At 39.8% G+C, this 12,854-nt stretch overlaps 2 pseudogenes; one reads left to right on the forward strand and one right to left on the reverse strand.

Annotated features, from left to right (window-relative positions):
- The first annotated feature begins 4,151 nt into the window (after positions 1-4,151).
- LOC144370150 (actin, cytoplasmic 3-like) lies at positions 4,152-4,988 on the forward strand (annotated as a pseudogene).
- Positions 4,989-5,890: 902 nt separating this feature from the next.
- On the reverse strand, positions 5,891-10,373 carry LOC120888580 (protein ITPRID2-like; annotated as a pseudogene).
- Between the last annotated feature and the right edge of the window lie 2,481 nt (positions 10,374-12,854).

Below are 12,854 nucleotides of genomic sequence, written 5' to 3' on the forward strand. Positions count from 1 at the left end.
TGTGTTATGCTAGGGATCTAACCAGAACCTCAAATATGCTAGGAAAATGCTATGCCACTGAGTTGTGCCCCCAGTCTTTGGAACTGCTTGTACTAAATACTTAAAACTTTATTCCACATCCACATTTTATACTCTTTCCATGTCACCACTGCTGATATTAGATAATATTGCTCTGACGTTCTAACAGTCATCTAGAAGGAAAACATTTTTATGCCTCCTGGTCTTAGCTTCTGTAATTCTCCTGAACCTTCACTAAACTCTGTTAAAGACTGATGTTTATTTCAGATTTTATATTTTTAATCATTATTGTCTTTCTAGCAAAAAATCATATGTGAGGATCTCAGAATATACATCATGCATTTCAGCAAAAAAAAAAAACTATTAAATGCTATTCATTCAAGTTAACAGCACAGAACTAGGCCATTTGATTTTTTTATCAGATTGAGATATGATTCACATACCACAAAATTCATCCATTTAGAGACTACAATGCAATAGTTTTTAATACACCACCAATACCAAAGTCACATTTAGAACTTGAAACCTCATGCCCTTTAGCTCACAAGCTCATACCCTGTTTCCTAAGCCCCCTACCCTAAGTTATCACTAATATTTTTAAATTTCTGAATCTTGCATGAATACTTTGATATAAATCTACAACTTCCTTGGCTAATACTTTTCAAGTAAAAGATTACATTTGAACAATTGTAGGTTTACGGAAATATTGAATGGAAAGAATAGAATTCCCTTATGCCTCTTTCAAAACCTCCAGGTTTCCCTACTTACATTAGTGTGGGGCATTTGTTATAATTGATTATTCAGTGTTAATACATTCCTAATAAATCAAGCTTGCATAGAGTTCACTGTTTTGTCCTATGAGTTTGACAAAAGGATAATGATATGTATTCCATGTCATTACATGGAATACATTATCATATGATATCATATAGTATATATGGGATGGTTTCATCATACCATTACAGTATCATATGGTATGGTTTCATCACCTTAAAATCCTGTGCCCCAGCTATTCATCACTACTCCTGCCCCTGAGACCTTTCTGCTCAGGGCTGTTTTTATTGTATCCACAATTTTATCTTTTCCTGAATGAAGGACAACTAGAATTATACAGTATATATGGTTTTTAGGATTGGTTTCATTTAGTTTACAATTTGCATTTAAGGCTCCTCCATGTCTTTTCATTAATTGTTTATTTCTTTTTAATATTTAATATTGGATGATGTTCTGCTATATGGATGCACTATGGTTTGTTTATACATAAATCTACTGAATGACATTTTGGTTTCTCCCAATTCTTAGTAATTATGAAGAAATTTGCTATAAACATGCATGTGCCGGATTTTCTGTAGAAATAAGTTGTGAACATATTTGGATAAGATGAAAAACTATGATTGTTGGATTATATGTTAAGTGTCTGAGTGAAAATAATTCAAAAATAACAAAAATCTTTATTCCAGATTCAATTAATGTATTAAAATTTTGACCATTTGTGGTGGGGGTGAATCCTCCAAAAATTACCTGTCACTCTGACACATACCTCACTTACCTGAAATATACTCTCACATTCAGTTTTGTGGGATATCTGTGCTAGATTCCTGACATTGAATTAAAACTATTGTCATGTTATTATTGCTATCTTTTGGTTCTGAAAAGTCTACTATGACCAAAGTCACAGTCTTTTCATTTATATAATCTTGTAATTTTTGGTTCACTTAAATTCTTATGAGGGAAAAACAATGAAAAAAAAAGCTGTAAGCTTTTAAAACAGTGACTCTTATATTCACACCCTGCAACTGTGTTGGGAGGATGTACTGAGCCAGAGTCATGCTGTGTTGTCTCTTAGGTGTTGCATTGAAAGCAGCAAAGCATTTGTGTGCATGTTATCTCACAGTTTCATCTGATTTTTCCAGGAAAATACAAACACTTCTGCATTTCAACTAAACTTACAGCATATGAGGTCCTTAGGTAAAACGGCGCACATCTTTTGCTATTTTTTCCCTGCCCTGTTAAAATGTAGTCACACGTATGTATCCTCAGGGGATTGGTTCCAGAAACCCCACCTTTGAAAACACCAGAATGAATACAAGCTTAAACTCTATTTAAGTACTGTAGAATGTGCATTTAACCTATACATCCTCCTGAATATTTTAATTCATCATCTCTAGATTGCATATAATACTTAAGACATTGTAAATATTATGTGAATGGTTGTTGTATCATTTGGAGAATAAAGACAAAATAAATCTGTATATGTTCAGTATAGATGCAATTTTAAAATATATTTTTTTTCCAAAACCACCCTAAGATACCACCTCACTCCAGTAAGATTGGCAGCCACTATGAAGTCAAACAACAAGTGCTGGCGAGGATGTGGAGAAAAGGGTACACTTGTGCATTGCTGGTGGGACTACAAATTGGTGCAGCCAATTTGGAAAGCAGTTTGGAGATTCCTGGGAAAGCTGGGAATGGAACCACCATTTGATCCTGCTATTGCCCTTCTTGGACTATTCCCTGAAGACCTTAAAAGAGCATGCTACAGGGATACTGCCACATCAATGTTCATAGCAGCACAATTCACAATAGCTATAATGTGGAACCAACCAATATGCCCTTCAATAGATGAATGGATAAAAAAAATGTGACATTTATACACTATGGAATATTTACGCAGCACTAAAAAATGACAAAATCATGGAATTTGCAGGGAAATGAATGGCAGTAGAACAGATTATGCTTAGTGAAGCTAGCCAATCCCTAAAAAACAAATACCAAATGTCTTTTTTGATATAATGAGAGCAACTATAAACAGAGTAGGAAGGAAGAGCAGGAAAAAAAAAAGATTAACTTTAAACAGAGACATGAGATGGGAGGGAAAGGGAGAGAAAAGGGAAATTGCATGGAAATTAAGGGAGACCCTCATTGCTATACAAAATTACATATAAGAGGTTGTGAGGGGAATGGGAAAATAAACAAGGAGAGTAATGAACTACAGTGGATGGGGTAGAGAGAGAATATGGGAGGGGAGGGGAGGGGGGATAGTAGGGGATAGGAAAGGTAGCAGAATACAACAGTTACTAATAGGGCATTATGTAAAAATGTGGATGTGTAACCAATGTGATTCTGCAATCTGCATTTGGGGTAAAAATTGGGAGTTCATAACCCACTTCAATCTAATGTATGAAATATGATATGTCAAGAGCTTTGTAATGTTGTGAACAACCAATAAAAAAAAGATGGAAGGGAATGATCAACTTTAATTTCCATTGACTATTAACTCAAATGGTCAAATATAGGTTTTCTAAGAAAAATGAATATAAGATGTACTTAAGGAATACATTTGTTATTGGTTCATGTTAATGATTTTTGCCACTGGATGGGTGTTTCCTTCCTGGGAGGTACATTTATATTTTCAGTATAAAGATTTCATAGAAAAAAAAAATATATATATATATTTTATTTACTATAGGTAGAATACAGAACACAAGACCTGTGGCTATGGTTAACTGAGAGTTATTCTGGGGTCTTCCATGTTCACTCTTGCACTGAACATGGAGAGCATTTGGGGGCAAAGAAAAGCTAATGCCAAAGGAGATGAAATAAAGGATACTTGTAAAGTGGGTACTTTATGTGGTTTCCTTCACTTTTACTTCATAACAAAACAAGTAAAATTTGTTTTTATAGTTAAAAATGCTAAGATTCAAAAAACAGATTATTAATTTGGCAGTATGTTATTAACATACAAAAGTCGATAGCAATGCTATGTATGTATGTTACATATATGTGTACCATATATACAATAGCAGAAACAGTGAGAATGCATTATCTTGATCATGCACTGGCCCAAGCTCCATGTCCTCCTGCAGCTCTGCAATCACAAGGGAAGAAGAAATCACTAAGCTCATCACTGACAATGGCTCCGGCATGTACAATGCTGGCTTTGCTGGCAATGACGCCCCCAGGGCTGTGTTCCCCTCTATTATCAGGCGTCTCCACCACTAGGGTATGATGGTGGACAGGCCCAGAGCAAGCTCAGCATCCTGACCCTGAAGTACTCCATGGAGCACAGCATTGTCACCAACTGGGATGACATGGAAAAGATCTGGCACCACACCTTCTACTATGAGCTGCATATGGCCCATGAGGAGCACGGGGTGCTGTTGACTGAGGTCCCCCTGAACCTCAATGCCAACAGAGAGAAGATGACTCAGATCATGTTAGAGACCTTCAACACACTGGCATATATGTGGCCATCCAGTTCGTGCTGTCCCTGTATGCCTCTGGGTGCACCACTGACATTGTTATGAACTCTGGTAACTGGGTCGCCCCCATAATGCTCATCTGTGAGGGCTATGCCCTTCCCCATACCATCCTGCATCTGGACCTGGCTGGCCAGGACCTGACAGGCTACCTCATGAAGATTCTGACAGAACATAGCTATAGCTTCACCACCACAGCAGAGCAGGAGATCATGTGTTACATCAAGGAAAAGCTGTGCTATGTTGTCCTGGACTTCAAGCAGGAGTTGGCCACCACTTCATCCTCTTCCTCCCTGAGAAGAGCTATGAGCTGCCCCACAGGAAGGTGATCACCATTGGTAATGAGTGGTCCTGGTGTCCAGAGGCAGTCTTCCAGCCCTCTTTCCTGGGTACGGAATCCTCTGGCATCCACAAGACCACCTTCAACTCCATCATGAAGTGTAATATCAACATCTTCAATGACCTCTATGCCAACACTGTGCTGTCTGGTGGCTCCACCATTTATCCAGGCATCACTGACAGGATGCAGAAGATCACAGCCTGGCACCCAGCACCATGAAGATCAAGGTTATTGCTCCCCCTGAGCACAAGTACTCTGTGTGGATTGGCAGCTCCATCCTGCCCTCACATTCTACTTTCCAGCAGATGTGGATGAACAAGCAGGAGTACACTGAGTTAGGCCCTTCCATTTTCCACCGCAAATGCTTCTAGATGGACTGAGCAGGTTCTGGGCACCTACTGCATTAAGGATTCTTGGTTATTATTGTTGTTGTTACTTTTCACATTTATTTAATACATGTAAAGCCAAATAGGAAACCATTTTTCTTTTTCTTTCATTAAAAACAAAGAGTTTTGACTGGCTAATACCGAATTCAAATAATTTATATATGAGGAGAACAAATCTAAATTACTTCCATTTGGAAAAAAACAAGAAACCAGCGTATTCATTTCTATCTATTCAAGTCAGAGGCCCCATTATTTTGACAATATTATGTAGTTTAAAACACAGAAGAAGAAACATCTCCTTATAAGAAATCTGGACAATGCAAAAGTACATAGCATTTAACATAAGGCACATTTCCAAAAGAAAAATGATATGTAAGCTGTAATAAAATTACATTTGTTTGGGGTAAAGCAATGAGTTTTACAGTGTAAGAACATTGAGCAGTTGTAGGTAATTCTAACCTACTGCTATCAGTAGCCTCTTCAAGAATTAAGAGCAATTTTTACAACAGAACAGTTTGTTTTCTTGGAAGTGACACTAATTAACATCAGTGAAGGAAAAATCATTGGTTGCTTCAAGCTCTCATAAAATGAATCAGTTATTGCACAGTAAATACCTCATAAAGGTCAGTGTTGTAAGAAGCTAGTCTGAATAAGTGTTATTTATAAACTGGTTATTTCTGGAATTCTTCAAGTTTTATAATTAATTCTACATAGAGAATCAATTGGAAAAATATCAACATACAAATAAATATTAGGCCTTTCCAAATTGCTACAGTTTTGAGAGATTAAAAAAATAAATAATCAGCAAAGTACCTAGTTTCTATGTATATTTTTTGAAAAGATATACAGAGGGGAAACACATAGCACATTGTATATAGTAGCCCAGCTCAGCAGACAGTATCTTCTGAAGTACAGATAACACCTCCACCAGTGTATATCATTGATAACACAAATAGACATAACTGTAGGATCCATGCCAACCTAAAAATTTCACTTAATGATTATCTTGCTTAGGATTAGATGCTGTACTTGAAGATACTGCTGCTAAAAGTCAACTTACAATTACCCTTCTGATTTCCCCAACAATTGACTCTTTAATCTCCTACATGACTTGCTGCAACTTGTTCTGCTCCATATTTCTATGCATTTCTTTAGGCATTAGGGGGAGTTTTCCAGACCCTTCTTCCACTTCAGAGTTAGGTCCCTACAACCCATGAGGCTTCTTCTTTGGCTACTCCAACTTCTTCAGAACTCTCCAACTCTGGGGGCATCTGCACAGAGTTTGAAGGCACTCCAATTCTTCTGTTAGCATGAGAGGGACCAGAACACACAGAGGATGACTCTGATTATCTACCACAATCTGTGTGAGCAGTGGAGTCAGGGTCACTCCACATGAATTGTGCTGGCAACTGAAAGATCACACAAACACAGAAATACCTTTTTTGGGGGTCAGTGGTGGCTCTGAGACCTAAGCTCCCACACTGGAGGGAAAGAGGAGCAAAGGAGGCAAGAGGCAAGAGAGCAAGCACACCCTAAACCCCTGTTTTCATTTCAATTTGATAGAAAATTCTACCCAAATAAGGCAAAGGATTGTGTTACAGCAAACACGGAGGTGTAGCTCAATCCCAGAGCTGTACTTTCTTGCCAAGAGAAGGTGAAGCCCACCTGCCTCGCACTGTGTGCAATGCTAGTTCCACAGCCCCATTACTCAAGGCTAAGGGGGAGTGCTCAGCTCCTGTTCAGGGCATCCCCCCACCCCGACCCCGACAACTGATGTTGTGTAGGAGAAAACTGATTCTGAGCTTTCTCCAGGAGGGAGTTCATATCCCACTTCTCTAAGTTCCAGGCCCAATTCAGACTTCAAGTACGACTGTTCTCATATCAGTTCAGTGACTGGTTCCATGGAGAAGTATGACTGTTCTCATATCAGTTCAGTGACTGGTTCCATTATGTAAAGTGGAGAAGGAAATGACAAGTTATCAGCACTTCTACTGCCACACATTTCCACAAGTGATGAGGAGTAGAAAGGAGAAGACACCTGCACAGCCTGAAGCTGTCCATTCAGGTCAAACAAGCAGTCCTGAAGTTCCATTCGGATTGAATTTCTCAAATCCTGCAGCTGATCAACTTCATATCTTTCCTCCTCAGTCATGTGGTGATAAAAACCTTGGTTTGCTGATGCAGCAATGCCAACTCTAAATCCATCATTTGTGTTCTAAACAAATTCAGGCTTCACCTCATTACTTGAAGCTCCTGAAAAGTATTTTCATAAAGATGTAGAACAGATGATTTCTAAGTCCTACATGGAAGCGCAGCAAAAGCAGGTCCTCTCATCACAGGGTACCATGAAAGATTCTGCAGTGAGTTTCTAATATCATGCAACACTCTTTGAAACTGCATTTCTATGGCAGAAGGAGGATTCACAGAGCACACTCAGTAAGGATAGGCAACGTATCTTGGTGAGTAAGGACACCTTATAGGGGAGGCAAAGGCACCTCAGATGGGAAAACTGTGTATGCTGGGAAAACTGTGTATGCTCAGAGTTCTCATGTGCTCACACAGGGGCCTTTCCTGCCCCTGAGAGTAGACAGAGTGCAGGGAGAGGTGGACTGAGATATCCATGCTGGGATGAATTGTGAACAGGCAGGAGTCCTTCCATGATGGCATTCCTCCAACCTGGTCACCTCACTCTGGGTTGCTTCTTCTTTCTTCACAGATGATGAAGAGATGAAAAATGGTAGATTTAACCAAAGACTGACTGCATACTCAGTCATGCTCAGTCACCTCTTTACCCCCTTTTATTCCTCTTCAGGTGTGTATTTATTAGCTGAAGGAAGGTGGGCTTTCACTGGTCTCTTTCCCTGGAGACAACTGGACATTGACAGAGGACACAACCCTTACTGAGCTCAATAAAGTTGTTGGTAAAGACTGAGACCTTATTGGAGGAAAGCCAGCTTTTGCAAGCAAGTATCTTTGTTTTAAAAAAGATCTTTTGATTTTATCAGGTTACACCCTACTCTTTGATTAGACAGAGTTACAAACTTTCATTTGAGCTCTTTGCAAAGCTATATTAAATCTGTCCACAGAAGAAGGAGGCCCTACTGTATTTTCAGAGCTCCTATCACTGCATTTTGCTTCAATGAAAGCCAGCAGTTTCAGAATATGGTGTGTGGTGTACTGGGCAAATTCACATCACTTTTACCACTTATTTCCCTCATGAGCTCTATTGTCTGTGCTGAAGACAAAACCTCTTCTGTTTTGGTACTTTCAGCAATGTGATCCTCTGGACTACAGGTGGACTGCATATTTCCGGTATTCTCAACAGTCCCACATTCGACAACTGTTGCTGTCCTGGCTCTTCCTTCCTGAAGAGGGGTAAGAGATTCCTCTTCTGACTCATTGAAATAAGGTTGATCTTGTGCTATTGATGTAACAAGGTCCTCACCAAATGATGTGACTGTTGTCTCACTGTCACAACTATCAGCACTATTCCCCATGGCTTGCAGGGACTCATGAGTGGAATCTTTGGCAAAACCATTGCTATCAGAACGCTGACTTGCAAGAACATAGCAGATGATCTCTTTTGGACTTAGATCTAGCTCATAAGTGGACAGAACATGAGAAGCTTCTCCCTCTATACTCTGAACATCTTCCATTTCAAAGGAGTCCTTCTGCTATGTCATTATATTTCTTATGAATGGGATCATCAATGGTGCACAAGGCTCTTCTTCAAGTGCAGACATAGGGGCATTTTCCAGCTCACTGTGTTTGGACATGTTAAAATCACCACCTGAATCAGATTCTACAACAGACTCCTCAGGCAATATAATCTCATGACTTTGAGTTTCTTTATTCTGTTCACTCTCACGTTTTTTTATTAAAATTTCTATTTGTTTTATCAGAAAATCTATCAGTGTCAGCATTCTCCAAAACCCCTAAGGAAATACCCGAGGCTTCTTCTTTAACTGTAGCTAACATAGAAGATGAGTCTTTCTTTTTTACAACTTTTTGAGATTTTTTATCATTTTTATTGCCACTTTCTTCAATCATTGAAACATTTGGCCTCTTTCCTTTTTCAACTGCTGGAGAAGGAGTGCTACCTTCTCCTTTCTCTGTTTTATCAAAAATTTAGTTTTGATAATGTTTTCATTAAATGATTTGCATTGTTACTTACACTTAAAGACGAGGCAAGTCTATCTCCTTGGTAGAGGTCACTGAGGACATATTTCCAATTCTCTGAAGGGGAGTCCCAGAGACTTGAGAGTATAAAGAAGAAAAAATATAAAATAGAAAACACATTTGCCTTAATAGTAAGCATGTCATTGGTTGCATTTGAGCACTCAAAAATACTTTAATATTGGGGCTGAGGTTGTGGCTCAGTGGAAGAGCACTCACCTGGCTTGCGTGAGGTACTGGGTTCCATCCTCAATACCACATAAAAAATAAAGGTATTTTGTCCACCTATAACTAAAAAATAAATTTTAAAAATGCTTTAATATCTATCCCTTGTGGCAAATAATGAAAGAATTTAAAGATCTGGAAGGAATTTTAGAAGCAATGTCTGGTTCATCTCATCCGAATCCAAGTTTATAAAGCATTTCTTCAGGCTCTTCCTCACAAAGTTCCAATAATTCTGAAACTCTTGAGACTGTCCCACTGCTCTTCCCACACCCACATTTCACATTTCTCCTCTTCTGATGAAACTGGAGTCTTCTCTCTTTGGCCAAGATGTTATTGCCGTTTTCAATTTGAGTATCACTTTCATGGAGGTGGTTGGCTTCAGTTCCCAGTGATAAATCATCTTCAAACTTCCTCCGTTTCTTCGCTGGGTGTGGTGGCTCCTGCCTGTGATCCCATCGGTTCAGGAGGCTGATGGTTCAAAACCAGCCTCAGCAATTTAGCAAGGTCTTAAGCAACTCAGTGATACCCTGTCTCCAAATAAAATACAAAAAAGAGGCTGGGAATATGGTTTAGTGGTTGATGCCCCTGAGTTGAAGCCCAGGTACCAACAAAACAACAACAAAACCTCCTCCATTTCTCACAAATACACCCTTCAGGTTATCGCGCTTTGCTCATTCGGTGAGGCTCTCAAAGGTATAAGACAGTCCTTTTGCCATATGGCAAAAAAAAAAAAAAAAAAAATCTTCTTTTTCTTCAATTTTCCTCTCCCTGCTGGTGCCGGCAGCTTCGCACCAGGAAGGTCCTCCCCGTCTTCCTCGTCCTCAGTCCTCATCCCGCGTCATCGTCGTTTCTGTGGACAGATACTCGGTCTCCAACACCTTCCAGAGCACTTGGTCCAGGCTTTCCTCCTGCGAAGCTCCACTCCATTTCCTCCTCTGCCTCTGCCGATGCCGCCCGGGGTAAGTTCATGGCCACACCCGGGGGCTCTGCTGCCCTAGCCTGAGCCTAGCGAGACAGAGCGGTGGCTTCAAGGACCCCCACCCCTGTCGTCTGCTCCAGGCCCGGCTGGCGGCCAGAGGAGTGGGAATGGGCGCCAAAGGAGGAGAGGAGTGGAAGGGAGGGAGGGAGGAAAGGAAGGGGAGAGAGGGGGCGGTGGGCCAGCGGCACACTAGAAGCAGGCGGCAGGCCCGCGGCCTGGGAGCGCGAGTGGCAGTAGCTAACTCTGCAGGACCAGAGCAGAGCACTGCCCCTACCTGGCAGGACCCTGGCAGTCAGCCTTCGCACGTCCGCGCGCCCCTCCCTCAGAGGGGATTCTGAAGTATAAATTTGCCCTGGCAAAAGTATACACCCTCATGCTAGCCTCATGAAACTGGAATAAGCCTTGGTAAAGAAATTTTTCTTTGAAGCTTGTATCTGATGTCAGCCCTGGATGGTAGAACTTGTTGCCGATTTGGACATTGTATTCAAGTTAATTGTTCCCTTGGTATATGTTTAATGCCCTGGGCATGTCTTTGATTTAAGCCCTTAGTCCACGTGGCTTGGTCACCTGGTGCCTGAGGTGAAAGCATGCATACAGGAGAGAAGTTGGTGGCTTAGCGAATCTGAGACCACAGCAGTGATCTCTGCAGAGTATTGATGTGTCCGCTGACAGATTGTTCCAGGATTGCTTGGGCTGGCAAGAATTCCTGGATTAGTTCTCACTTCTCGCTGGTCTAACCGGGTGGGAAAGTCCCAGCCTTAGGACCTAGTTTCCATTCTTACCAACGTTTTCCCGCCGGCCCACCATTGGTTATTACTTGCCTTGAGTTAGAAACGGTTTGCATTTACACCTGTAAACTTATTCATTTTAAATTATATAAGTTTTTTTGTGTGTATATATATTTAAATATTTACAAGATGACAATTTTTTGGTTTTCTACTGTTATGTGAGTTTCCTTAATATACAAAACCTACAAAGATTACATATTGAAAGAGAAAAGACAGTGACCAAAGGGACAAAGGAAAATTTAGAGACAGTTCAACACATATGTAATGTTGCTAGATGTCAAAAGTTGTGGGAGGAAGAGAAATATTCAATATGTTAAACTAGAAAATGAGCTATAAGTAGGAAAAATAGGTGTAATCTTCTAATTCATACCATATACAAAGTCAATGCCAGCTTAAGTGACTGCCTATCTGCCCTGGAGTTGAGTACCAAAACTGCTATCTGCAGTATAACATTATAAGTTCAACCATATTAAAATGAAGCACTCCTATCATTGAGACATATTTTTAAAAAAGTGATCAGCCACCAGACACTGGAAGGAGATATAACACATGTAACAATGCTAAATAACTATTCAGTATTTGTAGAGAGCATGTAGAAATGTATAAGAAAATCATACTCCAATGGAAACATGATCTAATGACAGGAACAACCATTTCTTAGAAGAGGAAGTTTCTGGGGCTGGGGATGTGGCTCAAGCAGTGGCCACTCGCCTGAAGTGCTTGCAGCCCAGGTTCCATCTTCAGCACCACATATAAACAAAGATGTTGTGTCCACCGAAAACTGAAAAATAAATATTAAAAAATTCTCTAAAAAAAAGAAGAGGAAATATCTATGATCTATAAAAATAAATGGATGTACTTGGCATCTTATTAGTATTCAGGGAAATGAAAATAAAAGAAAAATTAAACACTAATTACACATATTGATTAGCTGAACTTAGAGCATGGCTATTTTATGTTTTAGAGCAGAACAATTATTATAACTTCCATTCTCTATTTAGAGCCAAGATTGGTATTTGTTTAGCTGATAAAGTTGGATTTTTTTCACTTACCTGCAAAATGAGGCTTTCTGGGAGAGCAGGAAAAGTTTTCTTAGTGTGGCCAAGCATAACTGGAGAGAACAAGGCAAAGTGGTTGGCTTAGGCTGTTCATAATGCTTAGGGCTGAAATTCTGACAGAGGTTCTCAGGTGTGGATCAAAAGTCCCACTACCACCAAAGGAGGGAGCACTGAGTTTGTTTATGAGCTTGCCTTGCTATGTAGCACAAGGAGATGAAGGAAAAGTGAGGCTTAAAGGTTTCAGCACTCATACATTGAAATAATGGAACCCCATTCTTTATTATAATACTCCCTTATGTTTGACACATGATCAAAATGTGCCAGGTTTTACTTAATGTGATTTTGATCTTGTTTGAGTGAACTGTTATGATGCTCTAAGAATTGTGAAAATGATAAAAGAGGTTGAGGTTCATTGAACACCTCATTTAAGAACTCAATATTGCTGGACACAGCAGTGCATATCTGTAATTCCAGTGGCTCAGGAGGCTGAAGCAGGAAGATCACAAATTCAAAGCCAGTTTCAGCAAGTTAGAGAGGCCCTAAGCAACTTAGGCAACTTAGTGAGAACCTATCTCTAAATAAAATAAAAAAGAGCTCACTTTATTTAATCATTCTCAGTGAAACA

Source organism: Ictidomys tridecemlineatus, chromosome 13 (assembly GCF_052094955.1).
Source record: "Ictidomys tridecemlineatus isolate mIctTri1 chromosome 13, mIctTri1.hap1, whole genome shotgun sequence".
NCBI classification, from domain to species: domain Eukaryota; kingdom Metazoa; phylum Chordata; class Mammalia; order Rodentia; family Sciuridae; genus Ictidomys; species Ictidomys tridecemlineatus.